The 21,088-nt window shown below is 41.6% G+C and overlaps 1 non-coding gene across 1 annotated transcript; it reads left to right on the top strand.

The window, feature by feature from the left end:
* Positions 1-17,811: 17,811 nt before the first annotated feature.
* LOC138985864 (U6 spliceosomal RNA) lies at positions 17,812-17,917 on the top strand. Its single transcript, XR_011462830.1, has one exon. It is a non-coding gene; the product is annotated as a U6 spliceosomal RNA (small nuclear RNA).
* The last annotated feature ends 3,171 nt before the right edge of the window (positions 17,918-21,088 follow it).

Genomic DNA, 21,088 nt, shown 5'->3' with positions numbered 1-21,088 from the left:
TTTAAAAAGAAAGAAAAGAAAAAATGCAGACGGGAAACATTTTAAGCTCTGCCGTGTATTCCTGTGTTTTACCTTTTCTAAATTATGATGCCCCATTCTGTTTTTGCAGCTTAGTTACTGGGTTCGTGTCTTATCCCCGCTCCGGCTCATGCTATTCATCTGTGCTTCCTCCTTGGTACCCAACACGGTTCCTTGGAAATTACGCGCGTTAATTAGGTATTTGTTGAAAACTGAACTGGCATGCCACTGACTTTCACGAGGGGCTCATTATAGCAAAAACCTTAGCACATAACACTCACCACTTTACATCTTTTGAACTAAATGGTAGATAACAATATCTATCCGTTCAAGCCACATCTATCCCTGACAGTAAATTACAGATTCATCCTGCTTTACACATGCAATGAATATGATCTTAAAAATCTGTAAGTTAAATTATTGTAAATTCAATTTCAAAATTCAATCGGATTAAACTTCAATAAAACGTTTATTAAAATATTTAAAGCGGTACGGCAGAAACCAGTAGACGTTGTAAAGCAATTATCCTCCAATTAAAAATAAAGTTTAAAATATTTAAAACAAGAGGAAGATTCATGATTTAACATTAAACCATATTGAATTATTTTGTCAATAAGTTCCTTTTTTAGTAAATATCTGAAGTATCTACTCAGTTCTTTTATTTATTATTGATAAAACCAAACACATCTGTGTGTGCTTGCTAAGTTGCTTCAGTCGAGTTGGTCTCTGTGCAACCCTATGGACTGAAGCGCCCCAGGCTCCTCTGTCTATGGGCTTCTACAGGCAAGAATACTGGAGTGGGTTGCATGCCCTCCTCCAGGAGATCTTCCAGACCCAGGGATGGAACCCACATTTCTTATGTCTCCTGCATTGGCAGGTAGGTTTTTTACCCCTAGCACTACCTGGTATTCAATTTACTTTCTACCAGTATTTGATCTTTAATAGCATTTTCTACCATTCTTAGTGTTTTTTTGTCTGTTGCTTCATTTTACTCTTACAACAACCTGTGCTGCATGCAGTATTATTAGCCCCATTTTGCACCTAAAAAATAAAAGCACAAAACTCAGAGCCACAGGCCTGGTGAGAGGCTACAACTGGGAATACTTATTTCTCTACAAGACCCGGTTTTCTCTGTCTCTCTCTATCAAAATCTGTCTTTCTCTCTCTCTTTTTTAACTCACTAATTGCATGAGAAATAGCTTCTGGTTCTAACATTTGAAGAATTTCAGATCTGTTGTTACCAGATCATTCAGCCAAAGATTTGCATTTCTCTGTTTGAGGCAGCAGTTATTGAAAGAGAGAAAATAGAAAATGTATGTTAGGGATAGATCACATAATATGAACCAAAACCAACTAATAGAGGAGAGACAACCTACCTGATCAGGAAATCTCAAGTTAGCAATTACAACTCAACAACTGAAAAAACAACAAATATTTATCATGTGTCTGCTTTGGACAGAGCACTGTCCTAGTCATCAGGGTTACAAATATGTAAAAGTCACTCCTTACTCTCCAAGGATGAATAGTAACAAAGAAAGAGTATATAGAAAAATAACAACAAAATAGTCTATCAATATGAAGTGCCTGGTAAATGGCATGAACCTATGGTTTCCAATCTATAAAATATACTGTTTTAATGAATATGAAAATTTATATGGACACCAATGTTGTATAACTCAAAGCAAAAAATACTACAATAGGTATGTGGTGGGGGTGAGGGAAGTTGGTCCCCACTCCACTCCATCACCCTTCTCCCCTACACACACACCCTTATTCCCTGCCACTCCCAATGCCTGACGGTGGGGTGGGGTAGTGGGAATGCTGCTTTGAGAAAGAGTATAGTAAAGAGCTCCACTTCAAAGTCAGCCAGACCCACAATCAAGTCAGGTTTCTGTCACTTTCTAGCTAGGAAATCTTGGTTGTTGCTGTTGTTTAGTTGCTCAGTCGTGTCCGACTCTTTTGTGACCACACGGACTGTAGCCCTCCAGGCTTCTGTGTTCATGGGATTTCCCAGGCAAGAATACTGGAGTGGGTTGCCATTTCCTTCTCCAGGGGATCTTCCCAACTCAAGGATCAAATATGCATCTCCGGCATTGGCAGGTGGATTCTTTTACCACTGGTCCACCAGGAAGGCCCAGGAGATCTTGGGCAAGTTTTTAATTAAGTCTTAATTTCCTCACCTACAAAATGTAAATAATAGTACTACCTATCTCATAGTGGGTTATGAGGTTTGAAACAAGGCAGCTAAAATGCCCAGAATGATGCATACTTCATATTAAGAATATAATAAATGTTTTACTTGAGGAAAGTAGCATTTATTGAGGAAATTATTATTTTTTTTAACTTATTGGCTGCATGTGGGATCTTAGCTCCCTAAAGTGAAGTGAAAGTCGCTCAATCGTGTCCAACTCTTTGCAACCCCATGGACTATACAGTCCATGGAATTCTCCAGGCCAGGATACTGGAAGGGGTAGCTGTTCTCTTCTTCAGGGGATCTTCTCAAGCCAGGGATCAAACCCAGGTCTCCCACATTGCAGTTGTATTCTATACCAGCTGAGCTATCAGGAAAGCCAGTGATCAAATCCGCACCCCGTGCTTTGGAAGCATGTAGTCTTAACCACTGGACCATCAGGGAAGTTCCTGAGGAAATTCTTGTGATTTAACAATCAACTGCTTCTGGAGTATGGCCTAGAAACAGATCCACATTTATATAATATCATGATTAATGGCATAGGTTTACGTATGAACTTCTTAGTAAATAGTTCTGAGCAAATTTAATACTATGGTAAAAAAAAAAAAACCACCCTCATTCCTAACTTGATTCACACCACACATATTAGTCGCCTTCAAAAATAACATAGGAAAACCTCTTCATAATATTCCAGGATCTCTTCCTTAGGGCAGGAGAGATTTTCTTACGTAAGATATACAAAGGGCTAACCACAAAGTACAAAAATAAAGAATAGGCTTCTGTTCATTTAAAACACTTTATTAAAAAGTGAAAAGTTAAGTCACAGAATGAGAGAATATAATGCAGTAGACACACTATCAAATTATATGAAGAACTTGAAAAATAAGGGGAAAAAAAACAATAGAAAAGCTAGCTAAAGGCTTGAACAGACAGTTCAAGACTCCTGAATTGCCAGTGCACATACAATGAAGTGCTCGTTCTCACTGGTTATCAGAGAAATGAAAATTAAGAAAACAATGCACACCATTACACACTGAAGAGAGTAACTAACTGGAGATGACAGATCTAGTACTGATGGAGATATGGTATGACTACAATAATTTTATGCTGTTGTGGGAATGTAAATTGGTACAATCACCTTGGAAAATATGTTTGATAGTATGTACTAATGCCAAATGTATATGTCCTATGTCTCATATGTTCCACTCCTCAGTGTACTTTCAAAAGAAAAATGTACATATATTCATCAAAGCACCTGGCTTAGAAAGCACCAGCACTACTTATAAGTAAAAAACTGTAAGCAACCCAAACGGTCAGCAGGATTAGAATAATTAAATAAATTGCAACATATTCACACCTTGGAATACTATACAGCAACAAAAACAAGTAAATGACAGCTATCTGCAGCAGCATAGATGAATCTCATCCATGTGATGCTGAACAAAAGAAGCTTTGTGTATGCAAAAGAATACCTATCGCACAATCCTATTCATACAAAAAATAAGGTCAAAAGTAATCTGTCTGTTCCAAGTTAGAATAATGATTCCCCTGGTTGGGCATACAGGAGGTGACTGGAAGCAGCCACAAGGCGTAGTGGGAGGGGACTTTTGGGGAAATGGCAATATTAATATTCTGTTTCCTGCCCCTGGCATTCACTGCACGAGTGGTTCATTTCTACCTATGACTTGTGTACTTTTATGTTTGCAAGTTATGCTTCAATAAAGAGTTTATATTTACAAAATTTAACTGTTCTCAGAGGTTTGTAAAACTTTAATTGATCAATGGAAATTTTGGCAATTAAAGTGATTTCAGGCATGGCAGAACAGGCTGGGGAGTAGATAGATGGGATTTCCTGGGGTCTCAGAATTCACACCACATAAATGCTTGTGTAGTCAGAGATGAATTTCCTGTAGGCATAGAGATGGAGACAGACAGGGAGCTCTGTAAGTGCTGAGAAAGACTCTAGTCAGCACCCAAAGGACTGAGAGTGCCCAGGCCTTGAACTCTTGGCACAGTCAGCTGTACTTCCTGTACATTTATAAGCCAGGATCTGGCAGAAGGCAACTCTGCAACCTCCGACGTACAACTCAGCCCATGAACTGAGACCCAATCTAATACTTCTCTTTGCAATACAGTCAAAGGTCAGCCACTCACTTGTGAAAGTGCCTGGAAGAGGCAACCGGAGCACGAATACTGTGGCTGGATGGACAATGGGAAGCAGAGTGGAAAGACAGCAACATACCGCTTAGCCAAATGAATTGATTGTCATTTTTAGGCCTGCTCCCAGGAGGCAAGAACAGAGACAGGATGTCTATAAAACCCCTCTCCGAGGTAGTGGTGGATAAGGAGCCTTCTGATTAAGAGATAGGGAGACACTTACCAAGTCAATGAGATGAGAAGCAGAGACCAGGGATATTAATGTCACTGGAAAATTGATGGATTTATGTTTTGTCATATAATATCTGTTGGTATCAAGATTTCAGGTCTCATTCAGGAAATTGCAAAGTGGGGAGACTCATTATAATAATGAAAGCTGATGGCTGCTGTAACTCTGGATCCTTCTTCAAGGGCTGACTGGGCCTACAGTCATGGGAAACATAATCCCCCCACTCACTGAGGCTATAGAGAGGGAAAGAAAACCCCTACCCTTGTAAATTCTTCTGGCTGGCCTAAACACTAAATTGATGAGATAGATTACCAGGAGAAAGTTATATTTAAGTACATATGTACAGGGTTTCATAAGAATACATATCACATGATTTCACAATTCATGAATACAAGTTAAATGTGTACAGGGCATGTTGTATAGTCAAGCGAAACATCCAGGAAATTACGTCTGTTGTGTATTTAAGGATACACCCTATCATCATTATGTTGTCAGGCAACTGGATGTAAATAGTAAGCAATTTTCCTAAATAATGTCTTAATTAACGTATTTTCTGAAAGTAAAACCCCTTTTACTTTTAGCTCTCCTGATACTAAAGGTGATAATTGGTTGTAGGAAATGAAATACTTATAGACAGAGAGATAACCTAAATGACTAGGTTCTGAGACACAGCGGTAAACAGCAGATGGGGGGGCTCATGCCTCTCCTTACTTGGGCCACATAAAAAGCAAGAGCACTCAAGTAATACTGGGATCCATAAATAGAACTTTCTCAATGGCACACTTTATTGTCAGGAATTTTTTCAATAGTACAGGAAGCATAAAATAGAAATGTAGGCCAGAATTGCTAGGGCAATCCATTTTTCTAGAAAAGTTAACAAGCTGAATTTTTAGATTCAGTATTCTGAGTTTTAACACTGGCATCTAATTCATGTTTAAAAATCAAAGCAAACACACTTTGGACCAAAGCACTTCTGTGAGCTGAATGCAGCCCATGGGATGTAGATTTCCAAGGACTAATCCATACACCTGAGGACTGCATTTTGGAGGTGGTAGTTTGGAAGCAGAGGTTCTGAGTCTGTCTTGGATGAATCTCTTGGTAATAAAACAGGCTCTTGGTAAGTCATGCATGGACACTCCTTCAAGAAAGGAATCAAAAGCCTTTGGAACACTTTGGGAAGGAGGCTCACAGCCTAGTCACACCAAGGGGTGATCTACACATCCCTGCACAGAAACATATATACCAACTGAGAAGCCCCAGGTGTCACCCAGACTGGGCACATGGAACTCACATCCCAGTGCTTAGTGACGATGCTGAATTTTACCTGAGCCCTTTGCTCCTGGAAAACAGTGCCAATTAAAGGAATTCCCCAGTTTTTATGATATGGAAAACAGCTTGCTGCAAAGAACCACTCTTTCCCATATGACTTAGATAAGGCTTAGATGCCCCCTGTTTAACCTATGACAAAGCTACACACAGACCCTCCAAATTCCCATTGTCTCATAAATGATGAGTTGAACTGCTCACCCCCACTGATCAATTGGATCAAGATGCTTGTTAACCAAACTTCAGTTCAGCTTCTTTCCTTCCTCCAAGCCCCTGAACTTTGGCCCACCCTCAGTCTGAGGCAGCACACAGAGAACAGACTGGCTTCAGCGTAAATTTTCTCTGATCTAATGTCTGATCATGCCACCCTTCCACTCCAGTTTCCCACATTTGCTTCTCTCTAGCCCTGTTCATGCCCCTCTATTAAAACAAGACCAAGTCCTTCCCTATCACAATAGTCCCTTTCCCTCCTGGCAAAATATTTTTGAATAAAAGTTTCTCCCAACTAAGTCCAGATTTGTTTTTTGTTTGACCATGTCATTGTGCATCCTGTGTTATCTTGCACAGTTTCTGACAATAAAGTGTGCTGTTGAAAATGTTGTTTATGAACAGAAGTACTATCTAGTGGATGATGCCCTCTCACAGGACAAGAATTAAGCCGTCACTGAAGCGCCCCCAAGTCACTGGACAGTGAGCTGCTAGACATCAGGAGCAAGGTTGCTATCTGCCTTGGTTTCCATGATACCACACTCAGTTTTTCTTTCTCACTCTATATCTTCTCAGGATCTGATTTTCTGCAGGGTTGGGGCTTGGTGTTCCTTTCTCCTTATGGTATCAGTCATTTCCATGGCTCAGAGGACCATCTACATGCTCATGTGCCCCAGTTTATAGCTTCTTAATGGCTTAATAATATTCATCATTATCTATTGATCTATATCACATTTGGTTTATCCATTCATCTGTTGACAGACACTTGGGTTGTTTCTACCTTTTGGCTATTGTCAATAATAATGCTATAAACACTGGTATACAAATATTTGTTTGAGTCCCTGTTTGCATTCTTTTGATACATACCTAAGAGCAGAATTGTTGGGTCATATGGGAATTCTATGTTTAATCTTTAAGAAATCACCATCTGTTTTCCACAATAGCTACCATTTAATATTCCTACCTTCTCCACATCCTCACCAACACTTGTTATTTCCCCCTCTTCTTCTTTTCTTTTTTATTTATAGCCATCTTAGTAGGTGTGAAGTGGTATCTATTATAGTTCTGATTTGATTTCCCTAATGACTAATAATGTCAAGCATCATATCATGTGCATTCATCATTCTATATCTTCTTTGAAGAACTGTCTATTCAAGTCCATTGCCTATTTTTTGAATTGGGTGTTTTGTTGTTGTTGTTGTTGTTGAGTTTCAGTTCTTTATAGATTCCAGATATTCATCTTTTTTCAGATAAATGATTTGAAAATTTTTTCTCCCATCATATAGGTTGTTTTTCACTTTCTTGATAGCATTTTTTGATGCCTGATAGTTCTTGCTTTTCTTAAAATTCAATTGAAAAAGATATTTTTAAAGGCTAAAATCATGACTCTTGTACAAATATAAAATGAACACACATCAGAGATTTTACTTACCTAAGTCATGAGGCAATAAGCAAAATGTTACCCCCCCCAGATCAAAGGAGAATGCAAAGAACACATATATAGGCAATCAGGAAAATTAATATAAATTTACACATGGATGCAAACCTGATCAATATCCACAGGGCAATAATCAGTTGTACCTCCACCCGACAAAATTCATTCACATTACTACTGACAGGAATCATTTGTATTGCTATCAGTTTTATATGACTTTAAAAGTTGTATAAAATAGCTCAAAGACATTGAAAGTCTCATAAGTTGATTGGGTGCTAGACAGGACACCTAGTAATTCATTTTGCCTTTTTCAAAGTCTTTCATAAATTTTCCTAATGCCACCTCCAGGCCACCCTACATTGTTATCCTAGCAGTGAGGTGAACCAGCTGTTCTCCAACTGTCTGAAGTCTTTCAGCACTGGGATAGCTACTGGGGGCAGTTAGCTCAGGTAAAGAATTAATCACTAAGTGCCAGGTGGTGGAGGTGTAGCTATCCAGCCACTCTGGCTACAAACCTGAATATTTATTGTGAGCCTGCATTATGCTACAAGCATAGTGAGGAACAAGGCCAACTGGTCTCTATCCTCTTGAGGTTTACTGTCCAAATGGGGACAGGAAGAGCAAGTAAATAAATAAGTACAATAATTACAAACTGTGATAAATGCAATGAAGGGAAACAGCTTCCAACACAGAGAATCACCCAGAAGGGCCTATATAAGTAATGAGGGAGTCAGGACTAGTTTCTCAGAAGAGAACATTTAAGCTGAGACTTGAAAGATGAAGAGAAGTCAACCATTCCGAGTGTGGAGTGTGGCAGAAAGCTAGCCAAATACCCTCTGCTCTTCTAGGGACAGGTCTGCAGCAGCTGCAATTACTGTTCACCCCTTGGGCTTCCCTTGTGGCTCTGCTGGTGAAGAATCTGCCTGCAATGTGGGAGACCTGGGTTCGATCCCTGGGTTGGAAAGATCCCCTGGAGAAGGGAAAGGCTACCCACTCCATTATTCTGGCCTAGAGAATTCCATGGACTGAATAGTCCATGGGGTCACAAAGAGTCGGACACAACTGAGTGACTTTCACTTTCACCTGCCTAGGTACACAGGAGGCAAGAAGGACAAGGCCTGCCATTCCAGTGGTGTTTTCAGCTGCCTTTGAGTCTCAGGTTCAAACAATTTCAAGGCAAAGAGAAGGCGGCCCTCTTCCCTTCCTCTTAGGTCCCAGTTTCCATCTAAATCCCCCCTATCTGCTAAGTGAAGCTTGAAATGTCTTCATCATGCAAACATCAGTTAAAGCCAAGTTAAACAAAAAGAGAAAAAAAAGGCTTTAAAAATGCAAATGAGTGGGAGAATTAAAATATTAGTGTAACTGTGTAAAATAATCAGCTCTTTTGCTGAACTGGTTTGATTAGAAAGCTTTAAAGGATAGGGATCTTTGAGGCAAGAGGAAAGACCAAGGTGATGTGGGCCGATGCGGCACCATAGTGAATGTCACCGGCCCCACTCATTTGTCCACGGTCTGTGCCACAGTTCATCATGTCCCAAAATCATGTCCTGCTGCTCTATGACTCTCACCAGGATGCTGGCACGAGAAGGGCAAGGCTGGGAACCATCTGCCCGAGTTGAGTGCTGCGAGTGGACGGGCTCACAGGGACAGTCAGGAGAGGGAGGAGAAGGCGGAGGGCAGAGTTGGGGCATTGATCTGGGCAGGAGACGGAGAAAGGCAGACTCAAGAGCCCACAGAGCCAGAGAAAAATGTTGTATCATAGCAACTGAGGGAAGTGTTTAAAGAAAGGAAGTGGCCAATTATGTCAATACAGAGGGACTGCATCTCAAAATGTATCTGTCACTCGGAATACCCACCTCAGAACCATGTGGGGTGGCGGGGTGGGGGTGTGTTATTACAAATTCAGATTCCTAGGCCTCAGCCATACCTGAACCTCTGTCACTGGAGCTAGTAATTGTCATTCTTTTAGGTGCTCAGAGATTCTGATGTATTTTCCAGGGTCGTGTTTAAGCATGTGGGATGTGGAATTAGAGCTGGGTCTGATTCTGGTTCTTTCACTTAAACTGTTGGGCAAATTATTTAACTTCTATGAGCCGTAACTTTTTAAACTCTCTAATAATACTTTCTACATAGAATTGATATAAGGATAATCTTCACGTGAGATTATATACCTGTATGCTGCTGCTGCTGCTGCTGCTAAGTCGCTTCAGTTGTGTCCAACTCTGTGCGACCCCATAGACGGCAGCCCACCAGGCTCCCCCGTCCTTGGGATTCTCCAGGCAAGAACACTGGAGTGGGTTGCCATTTCCTTCTCCAAGGCATGAAAGTGAAAAGTGAAAGTGAAGTCGCTCAGTTGTGTCCGACCCTCAGTGACCCCATGGACTGCAGCCTTCCAGGCTCCTCGATCCATGGGATTTTCCAGGCAAGAGTACTGGAGTGGGGTACCATTGCCTTCTCCAATATACCTGTATATACATATGTGTATATATATATATATATATATATATATGTATATATACGCTGATGCAGTGCTTAGTACAATGCCTGGAACACAGGTGGAATTCAATGAACATTAACTGCCATTATTATTTAATAAAGAAAGGTCACTTGATTTGGGGAGAAGGGTAATTTTAAAATTTCCAGATAGCTTCCACAGAGCAGCTCGGGAAATTTCTGGGAATTAGAAAGGAAATACATGGATAAGAAGTAGAAGCAATGAATGAAGATCAGGTTCAAGCTCAGGAAAAATTTGCAACAGGAGGAAAGACATTTGGGTTGCTAGTTAGAACTGGGTAATGGTAAGAGAAAGGTATTACTAAAATAGCAGTGATGGGAGGGTTCTTAAAGGATGGAGTAAGGGAAGTTTCAATGGTGCAGATTGAAAGCACTAGAAGAAAAGAGATTGAGAGTAGGAGCTAGTCCGGGAGAAGATGGGAAGATGGTTCAGAGGGCAGGTAGTCGGGGGGAGTGGGGTGGGAGGCAGGGAATACAAGTTAGAGAAGCTAACCCATTTCACCTGAAACATGAGGAAAGAATCCAAGCAGGAGTTTACAGAGTGTGGACCGTGGTCCAGCAGCATCAGGACCACCACAGTTTATTAGAAATGCAACTTTCCTTCTCCACTCCACACAGACCTACTGTGTCAGAAACTCAGGGCGGGGCCAGCAATCTGCGTCTTTATAAGTCTTCTAGGCAGTTCAGTGCACCTGGAGTTTGAGAACCACTGAATCAGGGCATAGCTGAAAAGGCAGAGATGTCTGAGACAGAACTACGTAGTGCCTTAGGCAAGACCACTTGCTGAGCGGTAAGGGCGGTGAGGGGACTTAGTGGAGGCTGAAGGCACGGAGAAGGAGGTCTGGACACCTGATGTAGGTGAATGCACAAGAGTCAGACGTACACACAAGGACTGCCAAACTACAAGACGCCACAAAGAAGTTTAGGTTTTACAATGACAATGCATCTGAGTGGACTAGGAAAATAACGCAAAGTATTCAAAGAGCAGGGTGTATGGACAGAGGAGCCTGGCAGGCTACAGTCCATAGGGTTGCAAAGAGTTGGGCATGACTGGAGCACACACGCACACACACACTGAGATATTTATGATATTGAAAGACTAAGCATTTGCCCAGCAATAATAGGGGAAAAGTTAGCAGAGTCCCAAGGCATTCATTAACACTTTGTGAAGACTATGAGACAATGAGAGAAAAGATCCATGATACAATGCTGAATGGCTGCACAACGACAGTTATGTTTGAAAAAAGGCACTCGGGGGAATGACTGGAAGTTTTAAATCCACAGATTACCAAAGGCCCCTGAGGCCATGGCTATGGCTATTAGACTTGCCCTCATGGAAAGGAAGGGCTGTTGTTAGATGTAGGTACCCAGTGAGGGGTGTCTGGATTAGCTGGGCTTTAATCTGGAAATTGACTGCTGTGGGGTAGTGTAGGGGACCACGAGCAGCTTTCTGGCGGTGGCAGTGGCACAGAGCCAGAGCAGACAGGATGGGAGCATTTACGCTTATTCAGAGCTCCTGAGACCACGGACTTGTTTGGAGCAGAGAAATGCTATGGAGGATACCAGAAGATGGCTTTGAAAACCAGCACGATGACATCTCCCAAACCAAAACCTGGGACCCAAGACCCGCCAAGATTACAGATGCCCCTAGGACTGTGGGCCAACATATTAGAATCTGGGCACTCCAAGGTAGTGTGAGACCAGGGCCGTCATGTTAGATCAGCAGTTCCAAGAGATCATTTACAGTTGGAGACCTCAGTCCCCAGTCATCTTAGAGATAAGGAAAATAAAGGCAAGGGAAGTTTAACATTTTGTGAAAAGCCAGGGCTTCCCTGGTGGCTCAGTGGTAAAGAATTCACCTGCCAATGCAGGAGATGCAAATTTGATCCCTGGGTCAGGAAGATCCCCTGGAGAGGGAAATGGCAACCCACTCCAGTATTCTTGCCTGGGAAATCCCATGGACAGAGGAGCCTGGCGGGCTGTAGGCTATAGGGTCACAAAAGAGTTGGACTCAACTTAGACATTAAACAACAATAATAGCACAGCTTTAATGCTGCAAAGGCCAAGGCTAAGGCAAGGTCACCTGTTTTAATACCATGCTTCCTGGATGAAGGACCCAGAACCCCATGTTGAGATGAGATGCTACAGGTAACAGGGACTCGTAATAAATCACCACACAGGGTGAGTGGAGTGTTTGAGGGAGGACAGTGATGTGTGAACAGGACAGGAAGAGTCTGAAGGGAGAGGGTTATTGGGGGGCCAGCAGCAACCTCTGTGCGAGGGGCCGATTAGGGCCTGGGCCTGTTCCTGTCTGTGAAATGAGATAGGAGAGAACCACAGAGAGACGTGCTGTCCCTCATGCCACACTTTCCCCAGTTTCTTTCTGCTGCTCCTCAGAACTCACTTCATTGCATTCAAGGCTTATCTGTGGACCTCACTCAGCACAGACTTCGGCCAGCGTGTTGGTCTTTTAGACATGTTTTTGCTTGGCCATGCTCTACACTCTTCAGGGCCAGTGCTATACCCATTGGGAACTAAAAGGAATCAAGTCCCCCGTAAACAGTGAGTGGCTCTGAATTTAACAGCTTTCTACAAATGATGTGGCATTTAAATAGGAAGCTGAGAGGCCGAAGTGTCTCACCCAAACACCACTCTTTCTGTCTCAATTCCAGCACTCTGATACACCCTCAGGCCTCCAGTATCCTTTGCTCCCATCAGCACGGGGTGGGAGGCATCACATGTAGACTATTTATACTGAAAGGGATCTTGGGGGTCACCCAGGCTAAGCCCCCTGGGAACACAGGTAAGCCAGGTGGAAACAAGACTGGAACCCAGGTGTCCTGATGCCCTCTCTGAACTACAACTCTTCTCTCCTCTTTCATTCCTACTTTCTGAAATGCAATCTGAAATAAAGTTCCAAAAATTTAAAAAATTTCAGTTCAAAATTGTACTATATATCTTTCTGTATATATACACACACAAATACATGTGTCTGCATGCATGCTAAGTCACTTTAGTCATGTCCGACTCTTTGTGACCCTATAAACTAGGAGTAGCCCACCAGGCTCCTCTGTCCATGGGATTCTCCAGGCAAGAATACTGGAGTTGCCATGCCCTCCTCCAGGGGATCTTCCTGACCCAGGGATCGAACCCATGTTTCCTGCATCTCCTGCATTGGCAGGCAGGTTCTTTATCACTAGTGCCGCCTGGGAAGCCCCCAGGTGATCTCTTAATCTAGTGCTATTTTGTGCACTAAATGGCTGGAGTCGCGATCTACTCTTTGCGACACCTGGACTGTAGCCTGCCAGGTACCTCTGTCCATGGAATTCTCCAGGCAAGAATATTGGAGTAGGTCGCCATGCTCACCTCCAGGGGATCTTCCCGACCCAGGGATCGAAATTGTGTCTCTTATGTCTCTTGCATTGGCAGGTGGGTTCTTGACTACTAGCACCACTTGGGAAGCCATGTATATATACAATTATTTATATATGTATATATATATATGTGTGTGTGTGTGTGTATTCACACATAGATTAGAGTCAATAGAAGGAGATAAAGGGTAAAGGTCAGGTAAATGCATAGAAATCAAATATCACCTCAAATACAGTAATCGAACCACATCCACTCAGTTAAATTACCTTAAGGCATGGGAATGAAGACCTTTTTCCTTTATGCTATATCTGCCATCAGAAGTGATAGATCCACGTGCTTTTCTTAATCGTATTGCTGTTCCTCCCCTCCGAGCTGCATTGTGTTGCTCCTTGTTCTTGTCTCACTTTTCTTAGGGACTAAAACTGCCGAAAGGAAAAGACCTTATCTTTGCATGCCTCGTGGTTCTTGGCATTGTTTGGGGCAACAATGGTTTGTTCTTCATGAGGTTCTGACACAGTGTTCACTCTTCATAAACATTTTTTCTAATTTATTATTTGGTTTGGTTGTGCTTGGTCTTTGTGGCTGCGAGAGCTTTTCTCAAGTTGTGGCGAGCAGGGGCGACTCTGGTTTCGGTGCATGGGCTTCTCATTGAGGTGGCTTCATTTACTGCAGAACATGGGCTCTAGGGCATGCAGGCTTCGTACTTGCAGCATGTGGGCTCAGCAGTTGTGGCTCAGGGCTCTAGGGCACAGGCTCAGTAGTTGTGGAGCACAGTCATAGTTGCATGTGGGATCTTCCCAGACCAGGGATCAAACCCATGTCTCTTGCATTGGCAAGTGGATTCTTTCCCACTCAGTCTCCAGGGAGGCCCTTTCATAAACATTTGCAGAATGACAGGGCATCAAATAACTTGCATCTAATATTTTTGCAATATTTCCCTTCATCACCTAACGAAGAAAAGTCCAATAGTAAAAGGGATGTGCCACCTCAACTGGCGTATTTAACAACCTACTTTTTAAAAGAAAACACCTGAGGAAGCTATGGGCTCAGACCTACAATTCTGAAATCTAAATCACAGGTGAGTCTGAAAGGTTGAGTCAAGTCTTGGGAAACAAATTAAAAATTAGACCCATGGCAATTTGGGCAGAATCAAATAACATGTTAACTTGCCAATCTCTCTTTCCATAATCCATGAGTTATTCTGAGGCAAAAACAAAACAAACAAAAACACCTCAGGATTGTGTTCACTTACAATATTTGTCAGAAAACTGCCTGTATAAGTAAGAGAGGCAGAGCAATTCCTAGACTCTTCTCAGATGCTTCAGCTAAAAAGTAAAGTAAGCACCAGTGCCAATAATTAGAAATGAGGGAAAAATTATGCCAAATACTTGGCACCAGATGCAGCAAGAAAGTAAGCACCTGCCTTATGCTTCATCTGCTGGCACCCCCTCCCTACTTCATTTAGGCTGCATTCTGGATTTTTTTAGAATAAATGCACCTCATTGCACAAGCACACAAACCTCTTTTTTCCTTCTTATTTTTCTTTCTTTCTTTCTTTTTGGCTGTCATTAACTGGGGCAAACTGGAAGGAAGATCCCAACAAGGACAGGGTAGTAAAGACACTTAAATTTCTAAAATCTAGGCGGCATATGTAACCAGGGCAATCGGCTCTGGTAGGCGAGGACCAATGTGCATTGCTGTACCGATCACACCCTCCCAGGGAGACCCTGTAAATGAAAATGTGGATTCGATTTCTGAAAGCAAGATTTCTATTGGTTTCATTCTGAACCTTAGCTATGGCAACCAAAGCAAGCTGCTCTGCAGAGATTTAGGCTAAAAAAAAAAAAAAGATGCCATCTAATAGTTCTCTACCATCATCAGCACAGGAGAGCATGCGCATCAAATGACATGTGAACGAGGCGACAGTGCTTTGAAAAGTTGAAAGGATTATGCAAATGTGACATAGGTATTAATATTAAAAAACTTTATTGAAATCCATCAAATAGAAACTAGACAGTAAGTGTATTCATCCCCTGGAAGTGATTTAGCACTTTCAGAGCCCTGAGCGAACATTTCCTTGTTCCCTTTTATCTTGTCTGAAAACGCTGGCTAATGACGCTACATCAGAGGCAACTGAGAGGCTTACATGAGACTAAATGAGATAATGCATGTGAAGCACCTTGTTCCATGCTACTTCCATAAAAGACACTTAATAAACATGAATTGATTTCAAGGGGGAAAATCAAGCACATTATCCTGAGAAGTCTTTGTACTATCAGCCCACCAATAGATGCTTCACATTAAATTACAGGTTTCCGAGACAGAAAAATGGAAAGGTCATCCTCAGCAGTACATAATCAGTGAAGCTGACTGCTTCTCACATGTGGAAAATAGATGTGAAACAAAGACAGCCATCCTTCCATTTGTAGGTTTCAAAGTAGCAATTTCCTTCTTTCTACACTGATTTCTGCTGTTCTGTTTAGGGGGAAATGTTAAACTGCACTGATTTGTGCTGTTCTGTTCAGGGGGAAATGTTAAACTGCTTTTGAATTCCCTCTAACAAAGCCAGATGCCCACAAAGGAGAGATTCTGAGGCCGGAATAAGGACAAGAGCTCCAGGAGAACAGAGTCCAAAGTACTTAACCTATTAACTGTTAATTAGTTAATGTTGCCTGACAGAAGAAGAAACCAGAAAGTCGGGTCAGTGTACCAAGGGGCTCTGCTGTCTGCACTGCTTCACATTAATGTAAAGGAGTAAAGGTCAGTTGTCTAGAGCGAGCATCTGTTCATTTTGGATATTGCTACAACAGCAAAACAGACAATTACTGATATCCCTAAGAGATGCTTAGGGAGCGTTGAGAGATGGTGCCTTTCTCTGGGTCCATGCCCACCCCTCTGCATCAAACAGACCTGTGTTTCTGGTGTTACAGCATGCGTGTGGTACAGAGCTTTCAGTTTACACACACTCATACACACAGAGCAACCTTGTCCCTAAGGCATGTCCACAGTACCTGGTGATTGGATCAGCAGGACCAGCATCCGCTTTATACTTTTTCCAGAACCCTTTCCTGAGTCTATTTTCTCTGAAGAGCCTAAAATCTCCAAGTTTGAGTTCAAGGAGATAACACTTGAACAGAACCCCAAGGATGGGGAGGAGGAAGTGGAGATGGACAAACTAGGAAAACAAATAGTATCACTAAAGACAGACTAGGTTTTTGACCCCAGGTTTCTGGCATGTTGAATGCACAGGTCTCAAAAAACAATGGCAAGGGAAAGGTGAATAAAATAGAAATGGGGTCAGGGAAGAGGGTTATGGGTACACACAGGGAGGGGCTGATGGATGGTCAGAACCTGGGGCAGGGGTGTGTCCTTCCTTGGGCGTCACATCTTATCCAACCCATAGTCAGGGAAGTCTCCTTCTGTCACAATGAAAGGCTTGACAAAGATGCCATACTTAGCCTGCCATTCAAAGTATTATTTCCCATTCTGTAATCATTTTCCTCTAGTGGCTCCTCATGGTGGACACCAATCCAGCAGCCAGCCCTGAAATCTGTGAGTCCAACATACATGATGATTCCCCAGTGAGGGGCCTGCCCAGGCATCTACCCCTCACACTGCTCCCCATTAGCACAGCACCAGCCTGAGCCTTCTCCTCAGTGAGGTACTGGGTAATCTTGGCGTCAAGCAACCATCATTCAGCTGGACATTTCATGAAGCAAACTTCATTCAACTAAGAAATTTCCATGGAATTTATTCAGGAGCAGGGAGCTGGGATGTCATAGAAAGGCAAGGCCATTTTGGGTGGGTCTAAAATTGATGAACATAGGGAAATACAGAGGGGTCAACATTTTTAAAAGTAGCCATTCTTTCTTTGGGATATAAAGATACCCTGGAAAGATGCCATTTGTACCACATTTTAGACTTGGGGCAAGAAATCAGAATTTATCACCACCACTTCTGTGGTCTTGCAGAGCAGCAGTCATGTTCTTGGGATCTACCAAGAATGTATCATACCAAGAACTTATCCAGGTTCTACCACTCACTTGCTATGTGCTATTAGGCAAGTTACTTCACTTGTCCAAAACTCAGTTTCATCTGTAAAATGGGAGCAATGAATTGTTACAGAAGAGGCTAGTGTTCACTAAGGCTTGTTTCCTTTCCTTCTTGGTTGGATGCCTAGTGGACATTTCCCAGCCTCCCTTGCAGTTAGGTAGGGCCATCTGACTGAGTTCCGGTTGATGGAATGCGGGCAGAAGTGATACCTTCTACATCCAGGCCTTGACTGTAAGAACCTTCCCATGGGCTCCTCCCCTGTGCACTCTCTCCCTCTCTTTTCACCTGCTGCAGGATACAGAACTCCACGTGCTCACTTCGGCAGCACATATACTAACACTGGAATGATACAGAGAAGATTAGCATGGCCCTGTACAACGGTGGTATGCAAATCCGGGAAACATTCCATATTTTAAAGAACACAATTTGCTTTCTTGAAGACTGTTCTTTCCTTTTTTTCTCATATATAAACTGATTTTTAAACACCCCATCTTGATTGAAATGTGTCTGTCTAAAGAGATCTGCTAATATTTGCTTTTTAAAAGCTGTCCACTATTTATTTAGGGGAAAAAATGAAGCCTGTAACTGAATTATATGTAAAAATAAAATTTAGACCTGTGGATTGGGAATTATTTTTAAAAATTAGCTATCAATCTGGTTTCAGAAAACAGTGGTTTTTCTCTTAGTATGTCATTGTTGTTCAGTTGCTAGGTTGTGTCCGACTTTTTGTGACTCCATGGACTGCAGCACACCAGGCTTCTTTGTCCTTCCCCATCTCTTGGAGTTTGTTCAAATTCAGGTCCATTGAGTCAGCAATGCTATCTAACCATCTCATCCTCTGCTGCCCCCTTCTCCTTTTGTCGTATCTTAGTATATAAGTAAATAAGATGCAGAGTAAGAATGTAAGCAGTTGTGATTCATTACAAGCAGTTGGAGATAACTAAATCCTAGGGATAATCATTTGCATTCTATTTCAAAGTCTTATTTTATAGTTTGAAAAGCACTTTGCACACAGTTCTCGTATATACAAGTAAACACGCAATTATAGGATGTAGTGTTACTGCTTTGTTTAACAAGAGCCTCATTTAAAATTTAAGATTGACAGCTATGGTATTTGTTTAATGATTTGCTTCTTTTCTGTCTCTTTACTGTAAAACTAAGTTAAAAATAAAAGGTTAATGAGAAAAAAAAAAAAAGGACTCCAAGGTCCTGGAGAGGATGGGGACAAGAGTAATCAATTTGTCTTTACCTTATTAAGTCACTGAGATTTGGAGATTATTTGTTGTGGCAGTTAGCCTACCCTGACTAATAGGGCAATTGTGAGGATCAAACAAGATAATTTATTTATAAGCACAGTGTCAGGAACACAGTAATGTTTAGCAAGTAACAGCTATTTATTACTGTGTGATATCAGTCCTACTTTAGGTACATAGACTTTTCCTTTCCATCTTTCCAATGGTACTTTTTCCCTTTTATCCAGTGACCAAGGCATCTCTGGATGTCCATTTCTGCTTTTTTTGTCTTTAAGCCTGATCGCAGTGTTAATGGGCTGCTTCTCTCTGGACCTTGCTCTACTAATAGCATTCCCTTATAAAAAAATATGGGGATAAAGGGGATGCTTCTATTGACATGATAATGGTTCTGAAATGAGTCAGAAGCACAAGGCTGTCCAGTTGGCACCATTCATCACAGCTCCATTTTTGCCTTCCCTGTCTTTCTGTATGAAGGCTACAGGGCTGAGAGTTAAATTTGTTTGAGAACTGCCTCGGATGAGCAGCACAATCTGCTCCACTGGAGTAAACATTTCATAAAAACTGCTCCTGTCGAGTTTTCACGAAACTTCCAAATTTCAATTAGAAACTGGAGAATCAGATGGGTGCAAAAGAAAATTTAAGGTAATGAAGAAGAAAGTGTTCATACACTAAAGTTAAAATCAATAACCATATGACTAAGTGGCCATATAATTAATATTATAATTAGCATGAGCTGAGGAGTTCTAGGGGCTCCTCCTGTGATCCCCAAACATTTCTATTGCATGTTGGCAATGCTTGAAAAGCTGTTCATAGCAACCCTTCACAATCACACATCACTTTATGTGATCTCTCTTATCACACAATTCTCTTGCAAGGTAGGTTTATAAATATGGACCTCAAGACCCTGTGAAATCATCTGTACAAGATTACACAGGTGTAAAGGGCAAAGCAAAGACTTATCATGTGTCCTGGCTTCAGGACTCTTTCCACAACACCATGATTGCCTCCACCATGATTAATACTTCATTTCTTTGGATTAAATACATCTCCTAAGAAATTGATCATTCAAATGAAACCTTACCTGAATCTCAGCATATAAATGGAGTTGTTCTGGCTGAAGGGTGTTTATGGGGAGAAGAAGCAGGGAGAGGGAGAGTTTAGAGAAGTCCATGATAAGCCTAAGAACTACATTCCAAAATCCACTAGGTTAAAGCTCTATCACCTATTTCAAAACAATTGGTCTTGGAAGAATCTCTTGCTATCAATCATACTTTGTAATCTATCAGACACTTCCTACCATCTGAAACAAAGAGCTGGAATAATAAATTCAGATTAAAGGGCTTTATCAGTCAGTTATGACAAGGTGGGAAGGTGAGAAGGAGTAAATAAAAGGTGAAAACCAACCTGACATTTGGCTTCAGGTTTGTTCTGCCCACTGAGGGAATCATATTCCTCTGTAACCAACAGATTAGTGTGCTTCTTGAACCTTTGTGCTTTAAAACTGCTAATATGGAAACAGATAAAACCTATAAATAAAAAAGCAAATTACAATCCAAGAAGGCCTTGTATACCTTAAAGTATGATCTTTATATTCTAGAAATACTAGAATTCTTTGGACTTGTCAAAGTATACTCTTCAATAAGTCAAAAATATGACTCTTAAACATAGAATGAACACATGTTGGAGATTTATTAAATTCATTAGTGAAGGGTAGTAAAACTGATTCCAAAGAGAATTAGAGGAATTGCAATTACATAGCATTGAGGAAAGACTGTTGACATAAGATGGTTGGATTAGACACAAAATTGCTTGCCCTACAAGCAATAGAACCATAACTTGAGGATTATTATTTCTACCTTTCAGAATTCATTTATATCTCTACTGGGTACAAGTTTATAGGTTCTGATGTAACTTCAAAGTGGCCTTTGCTATGCTATGCTAAGTCACTTCAGTCGTGTCCGACTCTGTGCGACTCCATAGACGGCAGCCCATCAGGCTCCCCCGTCCTTGGGATTCTCCAGGCAAGAACACTGGAGTGGGTTGAAAGTGGCCTTTGGCCAATAGTAAACAGAAACTCAAGCAAAGGTCCACTCTTCAGCCTAGATCATTCAATAATTCTTGGTAGTCCTGGTAGAGTGTTTCATTCTGACACTGAGAAGACAGACTGCCCTCTCTTTGCCTTCTTTGCAAGTTTTGAGTCCTAGTGGCTCAAGCTGGGCTCAAGTAGGTCAAGTAGGGGTGGGAAGAATTAGGAGATGGGGATTGACACATATACACTATTGATACTATGTGTAAAATGATAGTATCTATAGGGCTTCCTGGGTAGCTCAAAT

The sequence above is a fragment of the Bos mutus genome, chromosome 26 (assembly GCF_027580195.1).
Source record: "Bos mutus isolate GX-2022 chromosome 26, NWIPB_WYAK_1.1, whole genome shotgun sequence".
NCBI lineage: Eukaryota > Metazoa > Chordata > Mammalia > Artiodactyla > Bovidae > Bos > Bos mutus.
Note: the sequence above shows the minus strand (reverse complement) of the source record. Positions and strands in the feature narration are given on the sequence as shown.